The sequence below is a fragment of the Globicephala melas genome, chromosome 5 (genome assembly GCF_963455315.2).
Source record: "Globicephala melas chromosome 5, mGloMel1.2, whole genome shotgun sequence".
Classification (NCBI taxonomy): domain Eukaryota; kingdom Metazoa; phylum Chordata; class Mammalia; order Artiodactyla; family Delphinidae; genus Globicephala; species Globicephala melas.
This window is the reverse complement of record NC_083318.1, coordinates 67,788,896-67,814,595: the sequence shown is the minus strand read 5'-3', so window position 1 is coordinate 67,814,595 and position 25,700 is coordinate 67,788,896. Positions and strand designations below refer to the sequence as shown.

At 36.0% G+C, this 25,700-nt stretch overlaps 1 protein-coding gene and 1 pseudogene across 2 annotated transcripts in view; both read left to right on the top strand.

The window, feature by feature from the left end:
- The window catches only part of KCTD8 (potassium channel tetramerization domain containing 8), a 253,800-nt gene that overhangs the window by 25,673 nt on the left and 202,427 nt on the right, over nt 1-25,700 (top strand). The window lies entirely within an intron of this gene.
- On the top strand, nt 23,779-24,178 carry LOC115865907 (enhancer of rudimentary homolog pseudogene; annotated as a pseudogene).

The window sequence follows — 25,700 nt, the reverse complement described above, 5'->3', positions numbered from 1 at the left end:
AAACTGAAACCCAGAGAGGTTAAGTGACTTTGACAGAATCATACTTCTGGCTAGAGCCAAAGAAGGAACTCGAACCCAGGCCCCTGACTTCCAGGCCAGACACTACTCTTTTCCCATTAACACATTTAATGGTCACAATCAAATTATTTTCAGTAGAGATCATCACTTCTTATCCTAAATGAAACTGCACTGATAGTAATGTAAGCCTGAACATACTTGTTCTTTGCTGTGCATCAGCATAGGAAAATTCCCTGTTTATAATTTATTTCAAACTCAAATAGGTTATGTTTATATGCAAAATAAAAACATGTGGTATTTTCATCAAATTTTATATTTGTATTTTAAAAGGTATGATAAAATGAGCTTCTTTTTAACTTGTTTGTACAAGTTAATTTCCATTATGTTTCATGTGCCCTGATCTGCCTCTGACTTATGATTATAATATCACCCAGCCCAATTCCCTAGGCCTATTTTACTGTTCAAAGTAACAATTAGCCCTGTACTACTATCACAGGATGTCAAAAATAACAAGGGAAACATTAAACAAGATTATTTCTTTTATTAACTTCAGTTTTACTTTTTATATTGAGGTTTTTTTTAACCATCTAAGGATCTTTTTTTTTTTTTGCGGTACGCGGACCTCTCAGTGTTGTGGCCTCTCCCGTTGCAGAGCACAGGCTCCAGACGCGCAGGCTCAGCGGCCATGGCTCACGGGCCCAGCCGCTCCGCAGCATGTGGGATCTTCCCAGACCGGGGCATGAACCCATGAACCCATATCCCCTGCATCGGCAGGCGGACCCTCAACCACCGCGCCACCAGGGAAGCCTTAGATTTTCTTTTTCTATGATTTCTATTATGAAGGGTATTTTATTTCTCATATATAGCAGGCTATTTGGTTACTTCTAGTGTAGAGAAATGTTCATATTTTTAGAAATTGATCTTGTATTTGATAAAACTCTTTTTGTTCATTTTAATAGTTTGTCTAATTCTATCATTTTTTCTGTTGTAGACCATCATATTACCTAAAGGACAGTTTTATTGCTCCCCTTCCAATCTTTGTACTTTTATATCTCTCTTTTTTTAGAGCACTTGCCAGGATTTATAGTACTATCTAAAGCATATATAATCTTGCAGTTTCTTGGACCTCTTGCAATTCTGTAAGTCCCCCAAAATGCAATATACAATTTTTTATAAATGCCTATCTTGATTGTAAAAAAAGTGTCTAAAATTTTCCCTTAAATGAAGTTTTTAAGCATAATATTTGCTTTAGTATTTAGTTCATAACCATAATCAATTTTAGTCTATTTTCTTCTATTCCTAGTTTTCTAGGAGTAGATTTCTTTTTTAATTATAAATATGTTTTTGGTTTTATCCAATCCATCTTCCTCCATCTCTTGAAATAATTATATGCTTTCTTTATTATATGTTTATATAATGACATGGTGAATTATATTGCTGTGTTTTTTTTTTTTTTGTACTAAAATTTTCTCCCAATGCTGGGATAAATCCTACTTAGTCATATTGAATTTTCTTTTAATATACCTTTTCATTTGGCTAATATTTATTTTTGGCATTTGCACTATTTGTAATTGAATAGTCCTATAATTTTCTTTTTGCACAATCTTTATCTAATTTTGGAATAAAAATTACACCAGCCTCATAAAATGGACACCTTTCTTTCTTTCTGCTTTTCCTTGAAAGATAAGAATTATCTGTTCTTTGATAGTTTGGTAGAGTGCACCTAAAAATCAGCAAGACCGGGGGATTTTATGGAGGAAGAGAAGTTGCCTTTTAAATTTCTTTAGTACTTATTAATCTATTCAAGTTTTTTATTTCCTTTCATATTAATTTCACATTTTGTATTTTTCCAGAAATAAATGTTTGTCTGCATTTGCAAATTTGGTACCATATGGGAGCTCATAATATTCTTTTACCAATTTAATATCCTTCCGTGTCTGTAGTTATGCCTTCCTCACTTCTGTTTTTCTATTTATATCTTCTCCCTGTCCCTGTGTTTGTCTTCCCCATTCTTCTCCCTCTGTCTCTCTCTTCCTCTCTTTCTCTCCCTCCTTCTCACTCCCAAAACTAATTGCCAGAGTCTATTTATCTACTAATGTCCTAAAAGCTTTTACTTATTTGTTTTTCCTCATTTTTTTGGGTGGATTTGTTCCCTATGTATTGATTTCTGTTAGTGTCTTTATTATTTTCTTCTTCCTTGTTTCTCTGGGTTTGTTATGTTGCCCTTTTTTCCCACTTTCCAAGTTCAAGGATTGGCTCATTTTTTCCAACACTTTTTCTTTCTTGATGGATGTACTTAAAATAAATCTTCATTTAAATGATACTTTAAAGTGTCGTATACATGTTTATATGCATTATTCAGTTTATATTCTTTCATTTCTCTTTTCTTTTTTAGTATATGTTATTTAGCATTGTTTTACTTGGTTCTAGACACATATTTTCATTTCCTTTCTTTTATTGGTCGCTTATATTGCTTTGGGTCAGATAACTTTGATATAGATATATTGTTACTACTGTCTGGCAAATAGTGTGGGACAGACAGTGATTCTTTTAAGACAATGGTTAGGAGAGGCGAGAGCAGGGTCCCTCCCAAAACTATCCTCTGATTCTGTGCCTAGCCATGCTCTGCCACAATAGTTTTCTCACAGTTTTTATTTTTCTTTTAATTTTTTTATTTTAGTTTTTCAAAATTTAACATCTTTATTGGATTCTCATAGCTTTTACATTGGTTCCTCAGATCTATGGTTCTCTCTGTCTTTTGTCCAAAGGATGAATTTTAGGGGAAGAAGCAGCAGCCTGTGCTAGTTTGCCATCTTCTCAGGAACCAGAAGCTACTAGTATTTTCTATTCATTGACTATTTCAGCATTCAATAACTATTGATTAAGCAATGACAATGTCCAGAATAGTTCTAGGTGCTGAGGATTAAGTGGTGAAAAAGACACGCTAACCCCCTTACACTTTTATGATAAAACCTTTTTTTTTCCAAGCCAAAATGAAATATAGCTATACATTTATAAATGCAAAACTAACTGATTGGTCAGACTTAATGTAAGCATAAATATGTGATACTCAGTGTCCAGAGAAGCAGAGGACTGGCTGACTGCAGTATCTGCTCCATTTCCTTTTGTTCTGTCAGATGCAGATAGGCCAAAATTGGTAAATCACATTTAATTATGGAAATAATCCATGTTACATGGGAACTTTTTCTTCCATTTTAAACATTTTTCAAAAATCAGAATGTTTAGGCTACTTGAGTGTATTTGTTTGCTGGGGCTGCCATAGCAAAGTACCAGACTGGGTGGCTTAAACAACAGAAATTTATTTTCAATTCTGGAGGCTAGAAGTCTGAGATCAAGGTGGTGGCAGCGTTGGTTTCTTCCAAGGACTCTCTCCTTGGCTTGTTGATGGCTGGCTTCTAGTTTCTTCATATGGTCTTCCCCCTGGTATGTCTGTGTCCTAATCTCCTCTTCTAATAAGGACACCAGTCTGATATGATAAACACCCTATTTATTTATTTTTGACTTTAATTATCTCTTCAAAAAACTTATCTCCAAATATAGTTACATTCTGAGGTATTGGTTAGGACTTCATCATATGAATTTTTGGGGGATACAATTCAGTCCATAACTATGGGAAGTATGTAACAATGAAGTGTTTCTTAATATTATTATAACAAATGTTACTGGTAGATATTCTCTATGATTAAATTAGTAGAACTAGATATTTCCATAAGTTAACTGTGGAGTTGATTTTTTTGGAGTATTTAAAGTAATATGACTATGTGTTTAAGCTTTTCAGGGCTAATGTTAGAAGCAATTACTAAACTTATTTTTGGTGGACAAACCTGAATTACAGAGGGACAGCCTCACACAATTATGTCAGATAGGATTGCTTTCAACTTATATTTCCTGAACAGTATTTAAGAGTCTTTAACTTTTTTTGTAAGTGTTATTCTGTTCCAAATTTCCCATTCTTTTGTACTAATTTTTGCTTGCAAGCATATAGGCAAAATTGATTGACAAAGAAGAGAGAATGGCTACTTACATTGTGTGTATATGTGGAAATCTATCAAATTATGTAGAAGAGCAGGGTCATGTAGTGGAAAGAACCCTGAGAATGATGGGCTGGGAGTGAGGACAGTCAAGTAAGACTCTAGGAGCTTCTACTATGTGTCGAAACAAGTATAGGTAAATGGCCAGACTGGTGGATGACCAGGGGAAGGGTTGGGGGCGTTGGTGGGAAACCCAGGAGAGTCTCCTTAAGCCCATAGATATGTCTTTAGAAAAGACTGGTCAACCCATACTGGTTAATAGAGTCTTTCTGGATCTGAAAGGTGGACAATGTTTATTGCATAAAATCAAACTAGAACCCATTTGGCTGGTTTAAAGATGGGTTGTGTTAGAAAAAGCCTATAGAGACTATCTACTCAGTACTACTTTATTGGGTATAGTTCAGTATGACATTATGATATCATTTGTATATTATTTTTATCATCAGCACCTGAAAGTGTGTAAGCTCTCTCTGAATGAATTTAACTATTAAATTAAGCCACAAGGATTATTCAGAAGTCTCATTAAATACTTATGGAAGAAATCAAACTTTTCTTTAGGATGAAACTTCAGAATGTGTAGAAGGTGTATGGATCTGCTGATTAAAGTGCTTTTCTTTTTATGTTGTAAGCAGCTCACCTTCTGTTCATGACTCAGTGGGATTATAAAAGCTTATAATTTCTCCATCACTGTTGACGCATGTAAATAATAATCTCATGGTACATTTATTATTTACTTGTTTCCCCTGCTAACTTTCTAGTGTCTCTTAGCTTTAGAATTCTTGTTTTGCCTTTAAAGGGAGATGAAGTTCATTGTCTCTTGTGGACCATTCTCAAGAACTTTTTACAGCTTAAATTAACAGAGGAATTGGGTCAGTTTTTATTAAGCAGATAAGACCTGTAGACATTCTCTGGAATCACAGCTGTGTCAGTTAATGAACTGCAGAGAAGCTCTTGTTTCACTGATGTCTTGACAATTCACAAAATAATTAACAGCATAGCTGTTTTACTAATGGAATATTTTGTGTTCAGAGTGTTGTGATAGCAGACTTCAAATATTGCTAAAGAGTGGAAAAGCATGTACCCTGATCTGTGTAATGGGTATTCACTGAAGAAACAGTGTAAGTGTGCCAACTTTACTAATCCAGGTCAGGGTTTCTCAACTTTAGTACTTTTGACATTTTGGGTCCAGTACTTCTTGTGTAGGCTGTTTAGTAGAATTCCTGGCCTCTATCTAATAGATGCCACTAGTGTACCCTACCTGTTCCACTCTCCCAGTTGTGACAATTAAAAATGTCCCCAGATACTGCCAAATATCCTCAGGTGGGGGGCAAAATTGCCCTCGCTGAGAACCACTGACTTAGATCAATGTTCAAATTTACCGTAGAAACTGAAGCAGTCAACTTTCTGGTTGGTAAAATAGAGTTGTGGAAGGGTCGGTCTCTTTCCTAGTCAGAAACAACAGCAACAACGATGACAATAACAACGACAGCTACTGCCCTTGGGCTAAGGAGATGGAAAGGAACATTTGCTGGATACAAACCAAGTACCAAGGACTATCCTAGGCCCTTTATGTTGTTTCATTTATTCCTCCTCAAAACCCTATGAAGAGAACATTGTTGTTCTCATTCTACTCCCCTGTGAATTGAGGCTAAAGGTGATTAAGCTACCTGCCCAGGGTCAAATACCTGATAGGTGATGCAGTTAGGATGAAACCTAGTCAGACCCATCTCCAAACAAAAATTTGGAGGGAGCTCCTTTAAACTGTACCTATTCTCCAAAGTATTAGAATATCCTTTCTTGGCCATGAGGTTGGTCCTGTCTTCTCACCTCCCTCCTATGTACCCAGATTGAAAATCACACTGATTCATGTATCTCACAGGTATTCACTCCAACAATTGATAATGGAGAAAAACATTTCGTATTACAAGCACATTAATTCCTAAATTACAAGACCTTCTTTCTAATAACAAAGTTTGATACACTTAACTTTAGTACTTTTATTGTTTTCTTGGAGAGAGGGGTTATGGCTAATAACCCAACCAGATGGCTAACATGCAGATAGAAAAACTAAGGAGGGGTAAAATTCTAAGTTAAAGATATAAATGTCAAGTTTGAGATTTCTGTTTTATTGCTAAGAAGCACAGTGTGTTACACTAAGCGTAGACATTTAGAAAGATATTGCTAAGTAACAAAAATAAGAATGAATGGCACATATTTTAGGAACAGTTAATTAATGCCCATGCTCAGATTATGTAATTGCTGTTAAGCACAGAATAATTTATATAAAGAAAAAAAGGGGATCCATAGTTAAAATTGGAAACAATAAACATCATTATGAACAAGCCATTGTGACATTTTTTCCCATATTATAAGAATTCTGGGCTTTCTACCAATAGTAGCTACATTAAACACCAAAACATCTGAAACAGATGTTGCATGTTTTTTCCATAATTTTCAAGGATTTTATTTATTTCAAATAGTAGGTAGGGAGGGATAGGAAGTCATTTAATACCCCTATCATGCATATGTTGTATTAAACTTTTGTGAATCTGCTTGGATAGGTGCTCTCCAAAATCTAATCTTGAGAAATTTATTCCATTCTTTGGAAAGACATATATATTAAATGTCGTACTTAGTAAATATTATAAAACCAGAGGGCATGAAAAAACATTTGCTCTCAGGAAGACCCACTTATGCTATATCTGTTGTCTGAATTAACAAAACAATAAAATGAAAAAAAAAAGAAAACAATTTTAAAAACATCTTCAGGAAGGGGTTCTATAAGTTCCTTGCCTTTCTGTTGGAAATTCACTGCCTATAATTTTTTTCCCCCATCCTCTCCTAAAAAGCAGCTTATATTTGTCTCTGAGTCATCCTAGAGGCTGAAGACCACTAACCTTACTCTATTTTAAACTATTTAATTGTAGTTTTTTAGAGCCTTCATTTTCTGACTTCTTTTAATTAGGTTCCTGACAGCCTTATAATTTCTCCTTATAACTCTTTAAGATATTACCTGGATTGTTAGGAATTATTATTTTATTTCATGAGAAAGACTTTCTCATGATTTTCCTGATCTTTTCTCTGAATACCTGGGGAGAAGCCCAGGAAGAGAATGCAAACTCTTTCTGTATTTGCAGTTCCTGGGGGCTTTACTCTCTTGCCAGGGCACACTCAGTCTCAAGCAACTGCCCACACATCCAGCTCAGGGGCACCAAACCATGGTCGCTGTGAATTTTTTTCTAAATAAGCTTCTATTGGGATACATCCATGCTCATTCATTTACCTATTAGCTATGTCTGTTTTTTACATAGCTGAGTATTTGTGATCCAGTCTGTGTGGCCTCCAAAGCTGAAAATATTTACTATCTGGCCCCATGAAGAAAAATTTTGCCAACCCTTGATCTCTTCTTATCAGTGTCCAGATGTATCTTGGCCAGTTAAATCCCTGTTCACCTCTAGTCTCTTCTTGCAGGCACCTGACTCTTCTTATATATTTTGGGCCCCTTGGTTGTCCTGTGACCTTAGCAGTTCAGTTAAGTTCAAGTTGTCAACTTGCTGTTTGTTTATTGCTATAGACTGAATATTTGTGTGCCCTTAAAATTTTTGTGTTAAATCCTAATGCACAATGTGATGGTCTTAGGAGCTGGGGACCTTTGGGAGGTGATTAGGTCATAAAGGTGGAGCTCTCACGAATGGGATTAGTGCCCTTTTAAAAGAGACCCAAGGGAGCTCCCTTGCCCCTTCTAGCATGCAAGGACACAGTGGTATCTGTGAACCAGGAAGCAGATCCTTACCAGATATTGAATCTGTCAGAACCTTGATCTTGGACTTCCCAGCCTCCACACCTGCGAGAAATAAATTTCTGTTGGCTATAAGCCACCCAGTCTATGGCATTCCATTATTGCAGCCCAAATGAACTAAGACATACATAATATCATTTTTGTTTTAAGTTGGGAGTGAAGGCTTTTCAGCTCTCTATATCTCCAAGTGATACCCAAAAGTTGTCATCTTCCCTCCCCTCCTTTTTTTTTTTTCCACTTACAATTAATTTATCTCTTAAAGAATCTGGGTAGTTTGGTAGATTTTCCCACAGTCTGCTTTGTGTGTGTGTGTGTGTGTGTGTGTGTGTGTGTGTGTGTGTGTGTGTGGCATTAAATAATATGGCACCTTACTTTCTGAGATTTCCTGGTTTGGTTCCTAAACTCTCTTTTCTGAGTTTTCTCATTTCCTCCTCCCTCTTGTCTCTATTCTACTGTATTTTGATGCCATTCCCCATAGTTCTTCCTTGCTGTGGAGTTCTGTTCAGGAAGGCAGCTTGGAAGGTCCTTGTTTAGAAGTCATATGCATTAAACTAGTCCAGCTCCGTCAGCCCTCACCATGGGACACTATTGGAGTGGGGAAAACCCCTTCTATTCAGCTGCAGTTCTTAAAACTTTTCAGTGGCACTTTTCAGCGACTACCCAGTGGCTACTTTGGGATTCTTTTGTTCTCAGATCTTCAGTGGCACTGTTGATTCTCTCTGTTTCTTTTCACAAAGTGATGATACCTAGCAGGTCTTGTGGCTGTTAGTGATTTGAAACCACTCACGTTTACTTTGAGGCTGTGCAGAGCATCTTGTCACCTGTCTTTGGTAAATGTTGTCCGTGAGCTCTTAGTTTTGCAGTGTAGTGCCTTTTTATGTTTTTATATGGAGATTCAGAGGATTCAAAATTATGTTTCCATGGTTGCCACCATTTTTGCAGAATTCCTGACTCAATTTTTTTGATTAGTTAAGTTTATTTGAATGTAGTATGTTACAATATTTGAGAATAATAATAATAAAATAATTTGAGTTTTTATTAAACACGGTCACATTTGGGTATATGCAAGGTGGTTGTCAGGTGAGCAAACTGGTAATGCATGCATTTAAAAATTATAATAATGATAACTGCTCTTTTTTGATTATTTTCTGTGTGCATTGTCTGAATTAACCTTAGGACATACATAGTATTTGTTTTTACTGTTTTACAGATAAGGGGACTGAGGCTTGAAGAGGTTCAGCATGATTTGCACAGGGTAACACAACTAGTAATTGGGGAGCTGGAATTCTAACAAAGCAAGTCTGAGTGCAAAGGCCATGCCTGGAAGACTGTAATACACTTGCAGTTGTTCAGCAAGGCCTATTTTTATTCCTTTCTCTTCTTTCCGTTTCCTTACCCCCTGCCTTAATCTTCTGTAAAAGCTTCTAAAAATACTCCCCTGATCCTTGCACAGCTTCCTCCTTGCCTGCTGACATCAGTCTGATCCCTTGCTTAATTGTAAGAATCCAAAATGAAAAACGTTAAAACATCTATTATAAGTTTTAATTGGTCATAAAGATATATGAATGAATGGATAATGTTACAGTCCACATTTTATTCCCCAGAAGAAATTTCAACTATTCCACCATTATTGGTTCATGCTTATTCTTTCCCACTTCCAATGACTGCCCATTACAAATCCTGTGTACTAGCCACATCCATCTGGTCACTTTCTGTAGTGCTGTCATTTAGTTTCATCCACTCACACTGCTGCCATCTCTTCATGGATGTCCTTTTTCCATTGCCATCCTTTAAAGCCAGATGCTTAGGTGGCCAGTTCTATGAAGCGTTCCCTAGTTTCCGCCAATGCAGAGGCAGAATTTGTGGTTCCTTAATGGTCCTTGCACAGTCATTGGAAAGAATCTTTATCATAACATTCATTCCTCAGAGCATGTTTAGGTGAATTTTTGTGAACCTGTCTGATCTCCTAGACTCTGAGTTGACCAAGGAGTGGGATCTACTTTACTCATCTTCGTAACTCCAGAGTCTCGACAGTGCCTGGAACACAGCAGTTACTTAAATCAGTTTTATTAGATGAACCCAATTAGTATCCGTGAGCTTATATTGCTAGTTATAAGTCTAACTTCTTGATTAGAAAACAAATACTTAACAATTGCATACTTACTTTGCCTTTCTGTTATTACTTATCTAATAACATATGTTCAAAACTGTACTTAAATCAGCATGGCTAGACAGGCAGACAGCAGTTGTTTATACTTATATTTGCCACAAAATTTTTTTCTTTGCTTGGCAGTTCTCTGAGAATTATCTGAGTGTGAATAGTATTTCCTCATGTGGCTCATCATGCCCAGAAAATTAAATATTTTTAATTAACATTTATAATCAGCTTTTCCTGTTCTTGGGTCTAGTGGTTTATATTCATTTAAACAAATTGAATTTTAAAGATAAATTAAACACTGCCCTTGTAAAGCCTTATTCAGATTGATTTTTTTCTCCAACCTCACATGCTTTATCAACCTACATTTCCATCATTCATTTATTCATTCACTCATTTAATAAATCACAGATATATTCAAAGCTAATACCTGTCATCTCTAGATAGGTCTAGTATTTGCCCAAGTCAGGGGTAATGGACCTTTCTGGAAAACACTCTGCTTTGATTTTTTAAATTACAATGAGACAGAAATTTCAGGACATCAAGAGACATAGACTAGACAAAATGGTTTTACTATTCATTTATTTTCTGATCAAATTCAATCTTAAACAATATTCAGAAGTTAGTTGAACTATTTCTGGTCCTCTGCCTAAAGGTGAAATTATTCACTTGTCCTAGTGGGTCTAGGTTCCAAGTTATCATTATTCTTTTAAATAACTCTTGCAAAGGGGTGATTTCTGGCTCCTTCATCTCAGGGGAGAACTTATGGGTCTTTGGATGACATTCAAGCATAATTTTCTTACCTCAGTTTTGACGCTTCAGAGAAAATTTATCTCTATTTTTAAATAGAAATATGGAGCAAGAAATTTCTAGGTAACTAGAGGGTATTTGGTGTTCTCCTTCCTTATTGCAGTATGCAGTCTCTAGTTTTGGAAAATGGCACAAAGACCTTAAGGCAGCTTGTTTAGGACAGCAGTTACAATATATACAGTCTGCTAATGCCTCCAGCTTCCCACAAGAAGAGAGACTTGTTTCGAGTGGGTGTTGATGGTGTGTTTTTCAGGCTTCATGGAGGAGATTTTTCTCAAGGATCTGCCATAGACAGGGATACAAATCCAAGTAATGCCTGGTTCTTTATCCCAGGTAGGATATACTGTAACTAGGAAAACATTTTGCCAGTGATTATAAAACAGTGTGGCAAATTCTTTTGAGTTAGTAATTTACTAGAATAGATAGTATTATTTTATCTTAAAATAATTTTCAAGGCTAAGGTTTCACCAAAGACAACTTGTAGATAAAGTGCTCTCCTAGAGTAATAGCCGATGAGCTATAATTTGGTCATAGTTTTTAATAAGCTTTGCTTTCTAAGTTCTGTGGGAGATCTGAATTAGATTCTGAGAGCAAGCTAGGAAAAACCAGTAGAGACATCATTCAAGAATTTCAAAAATCTAGCTCTTGGGGGCAATTTGCTGTGAGCAAAAAGCCATAAGTAACCCCCAAGAGCATTGTTATATTACAGTGATTATAGTTCAGAGCTTGGGGCTCTGCAGTCAGACACACGGGGATTCAACTTCTGGATCCTTATTATGTGACTTTGGACAAGTTACTTAGCTATTCTAAGTATCGTTTCTTCACTGTGCAATGCTTCAGAAATTATTTTGAGGATTAAAGAGATTATGGTTTTAACAGTTCATGGTATAGTGCCTGGTACATAGTAAGCCCTCAAAATATATTTACTATAATATTTGTAGTTACTGCAATAATTCCCCAGAATTATTTAAATATTTGTTTAATTATCTAATTATTAAATATTGAATATTTTAAAATATTTCATATAATTTACAGTATATATATATATTCAAGTAAGTGTCAAAATTAAAAAGTGAGATAAAGGTGTCAATGAAGGAATCATGGCAAGACACCCAGACCTCTGAAAGAATGGTCATCAATCTAATCCTCAGCTATGGGCAGTAGGCGGGAGGGCAGATAATTTGTTGAGATGCATCTTTTTAAATGGACTCAAAAGGATCAGGAGATGCTCCTACTTTTGGCTCATTTGTAGTGGAGACAATGCCATTTTTATAGTACAATTGACTATTCTGAGCACTTTCTTCTTATTTTATATCCTAGATGCCAATTTGGTCACTAGAAGTTTTCATTAGGAGCACTGAAGCAAATCAAAGAGAATTGCACTGTTTTGGGAATTTTTTTATCCAAGTTGCTTAAAAACCCATTAAAGTCTCCTGACCAAAAAGAGTGTACCTTTCCAATAACTAGTGCACTTCAGAGTCTTTCTCCTTTGGTAATGCTGAATAAAAACATCTTTCCGATATTTTGTTCTTTTCCAGTATGTTTTCAGTACTCTATGAAGCCCACCATATTAGTTATCTATAGCTGCTGTAACAAATTACCACAAAGTTAGTGGCTTAAAACAACGTACGTTTTACAGTTCTGGAGGTCAGAAGTCTGGAAAGGGTCCATCAGGCTAAAATTTAAGTGTCAGCAGGGCTGTGTTTCTTCAGGAGGCTCTAGTGGACAGTGTGTTTCCTTGCTTCCTCCAGCTTCTAGAACCCTGCCTGTATTGCTTAGTTCCTGGGTCCCTTCCATCTTCAAAACCATCAGAGTAATATTTCAAATCTATGTCTCTGGTTCTCCTGCCACTCTCTTTCATTTATAATGACTCAGGGTCCACCTGGGTAATACTTATCTCCCCATCTCAAGATCCTTAACTTAATCACATGTGCAAGATCTCTTTTGCCAAATAAAGTGACATACTCACAGGTTTTGAGGATTGGGGGCTGCACAGTTTACAGGGCATTATTCTGCCTACCGCAGCCATCTAGATAGTCTTTCTGTGGGTGTTGTAACACTGTTGATCAGATACTTACATTTTTCACATTTAACAATGGTGCAGTTATATTTCCAGACTGCTCTTTAAGCACTGATTTACGAGAAATCTGGTCCTTTAGGCAGGTTTCTGTAATAGCTCATTTTATTCCTTATGTGTTAAATTTACTGGTTCAACTCTTACAGGCTAATGTTAATTGATGTTCAAGTACTTCTTAGTTACCTACTAGAAGTTGCAAGGATGTAGGTCATATATTTAGAAATTTCTACCTGTAAGGGTGAGGACTTCTTTTCCAAAGTTTATCTTTTAAAGTTGCAAGTTTCATCCCTCCAAAAACTAAAAATAACTACCATATGATCCAGCAATTGCACTGCTGGGTATATATCCAGAAAAAAAACCCACCACTAATTTGAAAAGATACAAACACCCAGGTGTTCATAGAAGCACTATTTACAATAGCCAAGATGTGGAAGCAACCCAGTGTCCATCAATAGATGAATGGGTAATGAAGTTGTATATATATAAAGTGAAGTATTACTCAGCTATAAAAAAGAATGAAATTCTCACAGATATAGAAAACAAACTAGTGGTTATTATTGAGGAGAAGGAAGAGGCGAGGGGAAATACAGGGGTAGGGGATTAAGAGGTACAAACAACTATGTACAAAATAGATAAGCAACGAGGATATATTGTATGGCACAAGGGATTATAGCCATTATCTTATAGTAACTTTCAATGGAGTATAAATCTGTAAAAATACTGAATCACTATGCTGTATACCTGAAACTAATGTAATATTGTAAATCAACTGTACTTCAAAAAAGAAAAATGAAGTTAAAAGTTTCAGTTACTTGGGAAATTTATTTCCATGGAATTGCTGTTTTTCTAAAGATGCTAATTCAGTTAAATATTAATGTATCATAATAGTAGTTTTAAAAATTTTAATAATTACTTTAATCTGACTTTTTTAGATGTGCTTATGCTTTTCACTGTCAGTTTAGGTAAATTATACAATGAATTTTCCTTTTTGAGGGCCTTCCATATATTGATGCTATCTATATGTCTGCATTGACTTGATGAGATGTAATAGGTACTGTTATTATAGGATTTACTGTATTAAACAGCAAAATATAAGGACAGAATAAGAATCTTTTACCTGGGAGTGACTTCTAGATGGAATACAGGCAATATTTTATTGTGCTGTCTATTCATTTTATAAGTTCTGAACTAATGACTAAATTGCAGTAGCAGGAAAGCATGATCAGACAAGGTGAAGATAACTGGGAGGAAGGACTGAGAAGAAAGAAGGGTATTTTTGTGCTTTGGACCAGCCCTCCAAATAAATAAAAATTACCTATATGAAATCTCAGGCAAATAGCTTTACATCATATTAAATAATTTAACTAATTGACAATGTGGCTAGAAAAATGATAGCATTAATTTTAAATTGTATTTTGAGTGTCATCGTTGTAAGTGCTTCCTTTTTCATTGTGTTATGTACCTGGGGGCTATTCTGTCCAATTAAATACTCTTAAAATGTGTAATCTTAGGCCAAGGTCTGCCTCCAAGTCTATCAAAAAAGCAAATGTTATAGGAATTCCTTTCATAGAAGGCAAATTTTCAAAGGTATATGTCTTGATGCTGTCTTCTAATATATATGTATTGCTTTTAGAAGTTGTACTAAGTCTTCTGAACCAATTAAGCTAATGTACTTGGTATCTTATGGATACCAAGTTTGAAAAATTATAACTTGGGGACCTATGTATAGTACCCTTTTTTAAAAATAAATGTGATACATTTGATTATTTTTTTTTGCAATCTACTTTTTAAAATGTTGACAGTTTTATTTTTTTAGATTTATTTTTTATATAGCAGGTTCTTATTAGTTATCTATTTTATACATATTAGTGTATATATGTCAATCCCAATCTTCCAATTCATCCCACCACCATCCCCCACCCACTTTCCCCCCTTGCTGTCCATATGTTTGTTCTCTACATCTGTGTCTCTATTTCTGCCTTGCAAACCAGTTCATCTGTATGAATTTTCTAGATTCCACATATATGTGTTAATATACAATATTTGTTTTTCTCTTTCTGACTTACTTCACTCTGTATGACAGTCTCTAGGTCCATCCACGTCTCTACAAATGACCCAATTTCGTTCCTTTTTATGGCTCAGTAGTACTCCATTGTATGTGTGTACACCATCTTCTTTATCCATTTGTCTGTTGATGGGCATTTAGGTTGCTTCCATGACCTGGCTATTGTAAACAGTGCTGCAATGAACATTGGGGTGCATGTGTCTTTTTGAATTATGGTTTTCTCTGGTATATGCCCAGTAGTGGGATTTCTGGGTCGTATGGTAATTCTGTTTTTAGTTTTTTAAGGAACCTCCATACTGTTCTCCATAGTGGCTGTATCAATTTACATTCCCACCAACAGTGCAAGAGGGTTCCCTTTTTTCCACACCCTCTCCAGCATTTGTTGTTTGTAGATTTTCTGATGATTCCCATTCTAACTGGTGTTAAGTGATACCTCATTGTAGTTTTTTTTTTTTTTTTTTTTTTTTGTGGTACACGGGCCTCTCACTGTTGTGGCCTCTCCCGTTGCAGAGCACAGGCTCTGGACGTGCAGGCTCAGCGGCCATGGATCACAGGCCTAGCCGCTCCGCGGCATGTGGGATCTTCCCAGACCGGGGCATGAACCTGTGTCCCCTGCATCGGCAGGAGGACTCTCACCCACTGCGCCACCAGGCAAGCCCCCTCATTGTAGTTTTGACTTCCATTTCTCTAATAATTAGTGATGTTGAGAAGCTTTTCATGTGCCTCTTGGCCATCTGTATGTCTTCTTTGGAGAGATGTCTATTTAGGTCTTCTGCCCATTTTTTGATTGGGTTGTTTGTTTTTTTAATACTGAGCTTCATGAGCTGTTTATGTATTTTTGAGATTAATCCTTTGTCCATTGATTCGTTTGCAAATATTTTCTCCCATTCTGAGGGTTGTCTTTTCATCTTGTTTATGGTTTCCTTTGTTGTGCAAAAGCTTATAAGTTTCATTAGGTCCCATTTATTTATTTTTGTTTTTATTTCCATTACTCTAAGAGGTGGGTCAAAAAAGATCTTTCTGTGATTTATGTTATGTTTTCCTCTGAGATTTTTAAAGTGTCCTGTCTTACATTTAAGTCTTTAATCCATTTGGAGTTTATTTTCGTGTATGGTGTTAGTAAGTGTTCTAATTTCATTCTTTTTCAGGTAGCTGCATAGTTTTCCCAGCACCACTTATTGAAGAGACTGTCTTTTCTCCATTGTATATCCTTGCCTCTTTTGTCATCGATTAGTTGACCATAGATGCTTGGGTTTATCTCTGGGCTTTCTATGCTGTTCCATTGATCTATATTTCTGGTTGTGTGCCAATACCATACTGTCTTGATTACTGTAGCTTTGTAGTATAGTCTTAAGTCTGGGATCCTGATTCCTCCAGCTCTGTTTTTCTTTCTCAAGATTGCTTTGGCTATTCGGGGTCTTTTGTGTTTCCATACAAATTGTGAAATTTTTTGTTCTAGTTCTGTGAAAAATGCCAGCAGTAGTTTGATAGAGATTGCATTGAATCTGTAGTCATTGCTTTGGGTAGTATAGTCGTTTTCACAATGTTGATTCTTCCAATCCAAGAACGTGGTATATCTCTCCATCTGTTTGTATCATCTTTAATTTCTTTCATCAGTGTCTTATAGTTTTCTGCATACAGGGCTTTTGTCTCCTTAGGTTTATTCCTAGGTATTTTATTCTTTTTATTGCAATGGTAAATGGGAATGTTTCCTTAATTTCTCTTTCAGATTTTTTGTTGTTAGTGTACAGGAATGCAAGAGATTTCTGTGCATTAATTTTGTATCCTGCAACTTTACCAAATTCATTAATTAGCTCTAGTAGCTTTCTGGTGGCATCTTTAGGGTTACCTATGTATAGTATCATGTCATCTACAAACAGTGACAGTTTTACTTCTTTCCCAATTTGGATTCCTTTTATTTCTTTTTCTTCTCTGATTGCCATGGCTAGGACTTCCAAAACTATTTTGAATAATACTGGCAAGAGTGGACATCCTTGTCTTGTTCCTGATCTTAGAGGAAATGCTTTCAGTTTTTCACCATTGAGAGTGATGTTTGCTATGAGTTTGTCATATATGACCTTTATTATGTTGAGGTAGGTTCCCTCTGTGCCCACTTTCTGGAGAGTTTTTATCAAACATCGGTGTTGAATTTTGTCAAAAGCTTTTTCAGCATCTATTGAGAATACCACATGGTTTTTATCCTTCAGTTTGTTAATGTGGTGTATCACATTGATTGGTTTGCGTATGTTGAAGAATCCTTGCATCCCTGGGAAAATCCCACTTGATCATGGTGTATGATCCTTTTAATGTGTTGTTGGATTCTGTTTGCTAGTATTTTGTTGAGGATTTTTGCATGTGTATTCATCAGTGATATTGGTCTGTAATTTTCTCTTTTTTTTATTTTCAAAAATTTATTTATTTATTTATTTTGGCTGCGTTGGGTCTTCGTTGTTGCACATGGGCTTCCTCTAGTTGCAGAGAGCTGGGCATACTTTTCATACGGTTTGTGGGCTTCTCATTGTGGTGGCTTCTCTTATTGCGGAGCATGGACTCTAGACATGCAAGCTTCAGTAGCTGTGGCTCGTGGGCTCTAGAGCACAGGCTCAGTAGCTCTGGCATGTGGGCTTAGTGCTTCATGGCATGTGGGATCTTCCCAGACCAGGGCTTGAACCTGTATCTCCTGCATTAGCAGGTAGATTCTCAACCACTGTGCCTCCAGGGAAGCCCTGTAATTTTCTTTTTTGTAGTATTTCTCTCTGGTTTTGGTATCAGGGTGATGGTAGCCTCCTAGAATGAGTTTGGGAGTGTTCCCTCCTCTGCAATTTTTTGGAAGAGTTTGAGAAGGATGGGTGTTATCTCTTCTCTAAATGTTTGATAGAATTCTACTGTGAAGCCATCTGGTTCTGGACTTTTGTTTGTTGGAAGATTTTTAATCACAGTTTCAATTTCATTACTTGTGATCGGTCTGTTCATATTTTCTATTTATTTCTGGTTCAGTCTTGGAAAGTTATACCTTTCTAAGAATTTGTCCATTTCTTCCAGGTTGTCCATTTTATTGGCATAGAGTTGCTTTTAGTACTCTCTTACGATGCTTTGTATTCCTGCAGTGTCCATTGTAACTTCTCCTTTTTCATTTCTAATTTTATTGGTTTGAATCCTCTGCCTCTTTTTCTTGATGAGTCTCGCTAAAGATTTATCAATTTTTTTATCTTCTCAAAGAAGCAGCTTTTAGTTTTATTGATCTTTGCTATTGTTTTCTTTGTTTCTATTTCATTTATTTCTGCTCTGATCTTTATTATTTCTTTCCTTCTACTAACTTTGGGTTTTGTTTGTTCTTCTTTCTCTAGTTCCTTTAAGTGTAAGGTTAGATTGTTTATTTGAGGTTTTTCTTGTTTCTTGAGGTAGGCTTGTATGTATTGCTATAAACTACCCTCTTAGAACTGCTTTTGCTGCATCCCATAGGTTTTGAATTGTTGTGTTTTCATTGTAATTTGTCTCTAGGTATTTTTTGACTTCTTTGATTTCTTCAGTGATCTCTTGGTTATTTAGTAACATATTGTTTAACCTCCATGTGTTTGTTTTTTTACGTTTTTTTTCCCTGTAATTGATTTCTAATCTCATAGCCTTGTGGTCAGAAAAGATGCTTGATATGATTTCTATTTTCTTAAATGTAGTGAGGCTTGATTTGTGACACAATATGTGATCTATCCTGGAGAATGTTCCGTGTGCACTTGAGAATAAAGTGTAATCTGCTGTTTTTGGATGGAATGTCCTATAAATATCAATTAAATGTATCTGGTCTATTGTGTCATTTAAAGCTTCTGTTTCCTTCTTAATTTTCTGTTTGGATCATCTGTTCATTGGTGTAAGTGAGGTGTTAAAGTCCCCCACTATTATTGTGTTACTGTCGATTTCCTCTTTTATAGCTGTTAGCAGTTGCCTTATGTATTGAGGTGCTCCTATGTTGGGTGCATATATATTTATAATTGTAATATCTTCTTCTTGGATTGATTCCTTGATCATTATGTAGTGTTCTTCCTTGTCTCTTGTAACATTCTTTATTTTAAAGCCTATTTTATCTGATATGAATATTGCTACTCCAGCTTTCTTTTTTTTTTTTTTTTTTTTGCGGTACGCGGGCCTCTTGCTGCTGTGGCCTCACCCGTTGCGGAGCACAGGCTCCAGACGCGCAGGCTCAGCGGCCATGGTTCACGGGCCTAGCTGCTCCATGACATGTGGGATCTTCCTGGACCGGGGCACGAACCCGTGTCCCCTGCATCGGCAGGCGGACTCTCAACTGCTGCGCCACTAGGGAAGCCCTAAATATTCTATATTTTATCCCATGTTCAAGATATCAATGTTTTGTGTTCTTGTAACCCATGCATATTGGTTTCCTTAGGGTTGCTATAAGAAAGTGCCATATACTGGGTGACTTAAGAGAATTGAAATTTATTATCTTACAGTTCTGGAGAAGTTCAAAATCTAGGTATCTGCGGGGCCATGCTCCACCAAGACACTTAGTAGACTCCTTCCTTGCCTGTTTGTTGGTGGCTGTCAGTCTGTTGCTTGGCTTGCAACTGCCACCTGTGTCATCACATGGCATTTTCCCAGTGTGTCTGTGTTTTCACATGGTATTCTCCTTCCAGTGTCTCCTCCTCGTATAAGGACACCAGTCATATCAGAATAAGGTCCTACCCTACTCCAGTATGACCCCATCTGAACTAATTACATGGGTTACAACTCTAGTTTCAAATAAGGTAATATTCTGAAGACCTGGGGGTTAGAATTTCAACATACCTTCTTTGGGGGACACAATTCAACCCATAACACCATGTGTACTATATTTGGAAAAACAGAATTATTTTTATGAATTGTGGTTTTTTTTTGTGTGTGTGGTATGCGGGCCTCTCACTGTTGTGGCCTCTCTTGTTGCAGAGCATAGGCTCTGGACTCGCAGGCTCAGTGGCCATGGCTCACGGGCCCAGCCACTCCACGGCATGTGGGATCTTCCCAGACCAGGGCATGAACCCGTGTCCCCTGCATCGGCAGGTGGACTCTCAACCACTGAGCCACCAGGGAAGCCCTATGAACTGTGTTTTTTTGGCATTACGTTCTCAACTTTGTATCAAAGAACTGATGATTGTATGAAAACAGTTATTGTACTTTTTATAAATAAGCTGTTTTCTAAGTTTGTCCCAAGAAAAACTAGTTTTTCAAGATGCTCTAAGAAAAGTGGAGTGCATGAACAAATAATGGTGAGATAAACTGAATGTTAGTCTACATTTTATGTACCCTTCTTGGAGACCTAGTACCCCTTAAGATATTAAAAGCATTCAAAAGTCCTGTGTGAAATATATTGAACCTAACCTTAAGTTTCCCAAATGTGTTAGATGTCGGAAACTCTTAATTATGTTAACACAGTATTTTGTACAACTGTTTTGGAAAGTGACAAATCAGGGAATCACAACATATATACTATTGTCCCTTTTCATTAGGAATATGGAAAGATTAATTTACGTTTGTATGCATCAGTTTTCTCAACTGTAAAATAAGAAGAATAATTACAGTTATAGCATAAAAATGATTGAGACTATTAAGTAAGATAAAACAGGCAAAGAGTATGACCCAGTATTGGACCATAAAAAGTATTCAATGCATGTTTATGATTAATGTGATTTAGTCTTATATTTAGTCACTATTTGTCACTAGGCATTAATCCAGAGTGATGTTGAGATCCATCAAACAAGAGGACCATACTTATTAGCTTGAACACAATTTCTATATAATTCACAGAGTAAAGAGAACATATATTTTATTCTCAGAGTATTTAAGTATTTTAGCTTTTTACAGCAATATCTCAAGAAAAAATATTATATTAGAATCTACATAATATGTATAATAATGGAGGAAATTATGCAATATATTTTAGGGAGAGTTTTTTGGAGGATGAGTAAAATTAAGAAGGTTCTTCATTCAGAATACTAGTCACTGTACTGTTAAAAAGTTAAGTGAAGCCCCTGGAGCAGTTGAAAAATATAAGGCTGAGAGAACTTGTAGTAAAAGCCTCGGAATGCTGTGCTTTGGATTTTTGTGTGTTTTCTCCTTTTGTCCTTTATGTCAGGTATTTAGTTGCCAATTTCTTTTTTTCTGTTTCCTAGGTGCTCTATTCTATCACTTATTTCAACCCTTGTTCTTTTAAAATACACTATAAACTGGAAAGCTGATAATGAGAGTCATTCAGTTCTTTCCAAAATAATAAAGATGGCTGAAAGCTTTTTTTTTTCTTCTGCAGATTTTTGAGTATATTTTTCTACATGGTTGAAATTGCTAGCTTCATAATCTCTACCAAGTTGGTAAAATGTTACTGAATTATGTCCCTTAAAATGATTATTTTTGTGTAAGCTAAAGATAAGCACCCAGCTACCACTTCACTATTATTTCTTAGTTTCTGAATGTCCCTCTTACCCCATCAGTTCCTTATAATCTCTCCGCTCACTACCACCATGCTTCTTACAGCTAGACCACTTGAGTCACCAGCTTGTCCTCCTGCCTCTTAGAGGATATGGACTGCTCTGCCAGCACAACTTGATATTGTATGACAGTTCTTTCTTGGAAGAGTTGCAGATTTTGCTTGGGGTCTCCCTTGGATATTTAAAAATGTCACTTTCTTCTTCGTCAGTCATTTCACTCAGAAGAATCATAATTCTAGAAGGATGGTTAGAAATTTTCCATCCAGGTCTTTCTAAATTCAAAAAATCTTCACACTCATTCCTTAACCATTAAATATATTAAGTTTTGTCTGGCTGTTTGTGGATATGTCATTTGAGGGAATTATTATTTATTTATTTTTTTGTTAATAAAGAATTCTAGTTAAATGAAGGACATACACCAGGTATATATATTATCAATTTTCAAAGGGCCCATAGAACAAGAATGTATGGTAGTAATAAGAGTTTGCTACAGATATTTCTTTTTTGTTTAATAAATGTTTAGGCATCATTTGGTGAGTCAAGGTCATAATGTTAACAACACTTTACTGTTATATTTAGAAATATGGATTAGTATTTAATAATCTGCCAAGTAAAATCATTTGTCCTTGCTAGTACTTTACATACACTGTTTCATTTAATCTTTCATTGGCCGTAGGAATTTGGCTTTATTATCTCGTGTATTGCATATAATGAAGCCAAGCTTCAAGGATTTAACTTGTTCTTCCCAGTGGATAGATGACAGGGCTGGGATTTCATCTCACAGTCACCTGAAGCCTCAGAGTAAATGTTTCCTACTCTACCATACTGCTTCTAATGACACAGGGTAAAGAAAAATCAGAGAAGAGGTAAGACCAGATTAACTCTTGAAGTATGAGAATTTGGTAGGCAGTGTGAGAAAGTAGGTAACAGACTAGAAAGCTTAAAATTGTTAGAGTAGGTGGTAAATAATTATTGAAGGATTTGATCCAAGGTGATGGAATGTCATGGTGAAAATAGTGAATTAAAAAAAAAATTGATGTGATGTCTATGTCAGGGTAACTAGAAAGAGGTAGTGTTTGAACATTAAAATGAATTAGGAGTTTATTGTGGTAGTTGAGACGAGAATGATGAAAACCTTGCCTAAGTTAATAGAAGAGGAGATGTTGGAAGGCAGTGTCTTTAGAACTTATTTGGAGATGAAAGAGATGAAAGAGAAAATGAAGATGCTGAAATTTGTATTTTAAATAATTGAAAGAATGTTGATAATATTGATTGAAGTAAGGAAACAATGTAAAGCAGTACTTTGCTGAGGAAGAAAAAGTAATGTATTTAGAGAATTGTGGGTTGATGGTTGGACAATACAGTGGAATCTCTAGTGGATTATTAGATGGAACTGAACTCAAGTGTTGGCTGAGGATTAAGAAGACAAATTTGATAGCCTTCTATATGCATTTAACATCCAAGATTTGTGTTCTTATATTTATTTAGTTGTTATGCTTAATTCAAACATTTAAATACCCAACTTGAGCTCTTAAAATTAACCTGAGAACAGAAACATTTGTAAATACAATATGTAAATTTGAGGATAAAAATAATGTGACAAGAAGCACAGATGGGATGCACTTGAATCACTTGAATTTTTTTCAAAAATTTTACTTCAACTTTTTTTCTTTTTGGTCAAATCTGTCATTGCCATAGATATTTATTCTCCTAAATCCTTTTCTTACATTTGATATTTTATAGATCATGTTTGAGTTAAGTAAAGAGAAGAGCCATATCTTTCAGTGCATAAAATTATGCTTTGAAGTTAACTATCCAGACTATATTTTGCTCTTGAAAGATATCCAGTATATCCTTTGCATGCTATGCTGACTACCAAATATTTGTCCATTTTCTATCTTAATCTCAGAACTGATATCCACTGTATTTTCGCCTCCTCATCCTTGGATGCTATCCCAGTGTGGGGAGAGGAAGAGGGTATCCAGAATATAATGAAGAAAGCAGAAATGTCTCAATCTAGATGAGATGTATTATATTTTTCTATTGACTATAACCTCACCAAGAAGTGCAAAATATAAGTTGATCTCAAAGAAAGCAGGGCTGTCAAAATATCATGCTCATCTTCTAGCATAGCCACCCATCTCTTCTACTCTTGTTTAGTTCCCTCTAAAACTTGTGCGCAGAATGGCTCAGAGTATAAAGATGTGCTTTGGAATGAGAAGAACTGTACTATTGGTTGTTCTCTGGAGGAAACTGGGCAAGCTCTTCAAAATAGTCATAACTAGGTGCAGCGGCCGAGTCAGGAGTGGCTGCAGAGAAAGAGTTTGGTGCTATGTCTCACACCATTTTGCTGGTAACAGCCTACCAAGAGGCGAGAAGGCAGAACTTATGCTGACTATGAATCTGTAAATGAATGCATGGAAGGTGTTTGTAAAATGTATGAAGAACATCTGAAGAGAATGAATCCCAACAGCCCCTCTATCACATATGATATCAGTCAGTTGTTTGATTCTGTTGATGACCTGGCAGACCTCAGCTGCCTTGTTTACTGAGCTGATACCCAGACAAACCAGCCTCATAACAAGGACTGGATTAAAGAGAAGATCCAGGTGCTCCTTTGTCGACAGGCACAACAGGCAAGGAAAGAGTTGAGTTTGGAAGCATTAGGGGGACGGGGTGGGCTTGGAACACAGCTGTGTACAGTGTGCTGCAGTGGAAGTTTTGTATTATAGTAATCCTGTTTCCATTTTGGTGCACTCTAGCCAGGATTGAATGTATTAGATGAAATGTGAGGATCTTGTTCAATCTGAAACCCCCTTTCCCCCCGTCCCCTCCTTTTTTTTACTTAAACATTTTTATTATGATTTAGATGGAAGTTGGTTTTTGCCAGTTAATGTTGGTTCCAGTCCTTCAAACTGTTCCTATCTGCTTTATAACATTCACTGTACTAACCCTTCTTCACATTGGGGTGGGGGGTGGTGATGCGGTTTAGTTATGTCCTCAAGAAAAAGTCTTAGTGAAAAACAAATAAATGTTCTTTAGCTAAAAAAAAATACTCATAACTAGAGAGATGATTGGTTAATTCATCCCCAAGTTAACATTGACCACCATTAAGAAACTTTTTGGTTTTTAGCTTGGGTTAAGAGAAGATTGGATGATACTTTTTTTCTTGCTATGTGGGGCTATTTGAGTAGAGTTCCAGAGGACGAAACAAGAAAATTAGAAGAGTGACACGAATTATGACCATGCCCTATTCTACTCTTGCTTGATTTTAACGACCTGGCTAATCAGATCTTTTACCCTTAATAGGAGCACATTTTGCAATTATTTTTTGACCTAAGACCATGCATGAGTGTTTTAAATCCTTTTTCTGCTATTGTTTTGGTTGGAACAAAAGCTGGTAAGTATCATTAATTTTAGATCCTAGAATGTAGAAATCCAGACCTAAATTAAGAAGCTCATGAAATTTAAATTTTGAAAAATAAAATTGCGGTTATTTACTTTGAACTGTACTTTCTTTAGGCTTTTCAAAGCAGCTTTGTCCTAAAAAACCCCAAATATTTTACTTCAAACCTTGCCACATGAAGGTGAACCGTGATTATTATGAAACAAGAGAGGCATTTAGCACCTGAAATCTGACCTGAATTCTTCTTACTTGTTTAAAGTGAGATTGCTTGACAAGCTTCATTACTTTTATGTGACTTCAAACATGAAATTAAACATAAAATGATAGAATCGTGAATGAGTGTGAGTTAGATTTCTTGAAATGCAAAATATGAGGATTTTATGAATCAACTTCCCAATTTCTCTCTCTCACTACTGCCCTGCTTATCTGTCAAACAGGCCAGCTCTTGAGGTCATTCAGTCTATTTCCTCTTCTGGATTCTATCTCCTTAGACCTAAGGCAAAACTTAGATCATACTCAAGGGCATGCTGATGATCCAGGAGAAACTCTATACAGGTTTACACAATTAGTACCTCATTAAAGAATGTATAGACTATAATATAGAAATGTAAAATTTCATACGTTTGTCCTCTTGGCAAGGGCAGGCTCATGTAGATACTGCTGGTGTCACTAGGCAACATTTCCTTCATTGGTATTTAAACGTTTTTCTACTTATGACTTTTATATAGAGAGGTAGGAACAAGACATGAAATATAATAACATGGCAAGGAATTTAATGTCTGGATTTAAGGACAGTTGTATGTTAGGAAAAAGGCACTTTATTTATGGCCTTCTAGGAAACAATTTCA